The sequence below is a fragment of the Condylura cristata genome, unplaced genomic scaffold (assembly GCF_000260355.1).
Source record: "Condylura cristata isolate star-nosed mole 26May11 unplaced genomic scaffold, ConCri1.0 scaffold00028, whole genome shotgun sequence".
In the NCBI taxonomy this organism is placed as follows: Eukaryota; Metazoa; Chordata; class Mammalia; order Eulipotyphla; family Talpidae; genus Condylura; species Condylura cristata.
In genome coordinates this window covers 10,296,050-10,297,126 of record NW_004567129.1, presented here as the reverse complement: position 1 = coordinate 10,297,126, position 1,077 = coordinate 10,296,050, and the positions used below count along the sequence as shown (strand labels likewise).

The following is a 1,077-nucleotide window of genomic DNA, read 5'->3' as shown; positions in this document are numbered from 1 at the left end:
TATATACATATATATATATTAAAGCGAGGGGGATTCCCTTGTGCCTGAATTGCAGTATCTGCTCTGCCATGAGCCATGGGGTGGTGGATGAATGTCTTGTAGCCTGAAAACGTTTAAACTTAAGGAAAAAAAACAAAACTATTTATACATAGAAGAATAGGGGTGTGGGCCAGAGGTGCAGGTGTGGGGAGGTGAAAGGAGTCACCAGAGAGAGAGTGGGGAGCAAAACAGGAAAATATACTTAAATACACTGCTGAGGGGAGCCGTGGGTGAGGCAGGAGAGGTCTGCTGCCCATGGGGGTCGGCTCCCTGGCTGGGGACCGAATTCGGGCATAGAGGTGATAGCACTGAGACTTAACCCGTAGGCCACCAGGGAGGCACAACATTTGAACTTTCATGCTTGACAATTAATCTCCTTTGTTTTTTGATACCATATTCACCAAGCATGGCGTATCAGTATATTCTAAACTATGGAAGCGTGACTTCCTGTTCTGGCATTCAAGCCAGTGCCTGTTCCAGAGCAGCCCCATGGTGACCAAACTCCCGTTAATATGGGAGGAAAGGATTTCTGAGTGTAGGATGCACACGACTTTCTGACTGGATGATAGGTTGACAGTGAAATAGAAAAGACAGGGGAGGTGTGAAAGTTTTGCTGCCATAGCTGAGAGATTAGGGATCATCTCCAAACATTTTGGGGAGTATCCTCTTCTCCTGGATAATTTGATAATTTCATGCCCCTGCCTGTTTGCAAGGAGCCATATGTCTGAGAAAACTTCCAGCCGCTTGCCCAATTGGCTGGGCATTAATAAGGGTACTCCAGAAATGCAGTTTTACCCATATTGTCATTATTTTCATAAACTATATCTCCAAAGCTGAACTGAATACATTTCCAAATCAGGGAGCCCTTTCATTTCTTGAACACTGTCTATAAGCTCAGTCATCATAAATCCTTCCTCTCTATTTTAGATTTAAGATATCATGAACCCATATCAGTTCATAACCTGACTCATTCCTATGGAGCCTTTAATCCTGTCCAGAGTGTTTACCACGTCCTAGTTAGCCATGCTTACAACTCGC

General features: G+C 44.3%; 1 protein-coding gene across 1 annotated transcript in view; it reads left to right on the top strand.

Moving 5' to 3' along the window:
• CNTNAP4 (contactin associated protein-like 4) overlaps window positions 1-1,077 on the top strand; it is a 232,909-nt gene that overhangs the window by 222,590 nt on the left and 9,242 nt on the right. The gene's annotated exons all lie outside the window — the stretch shown is intronic.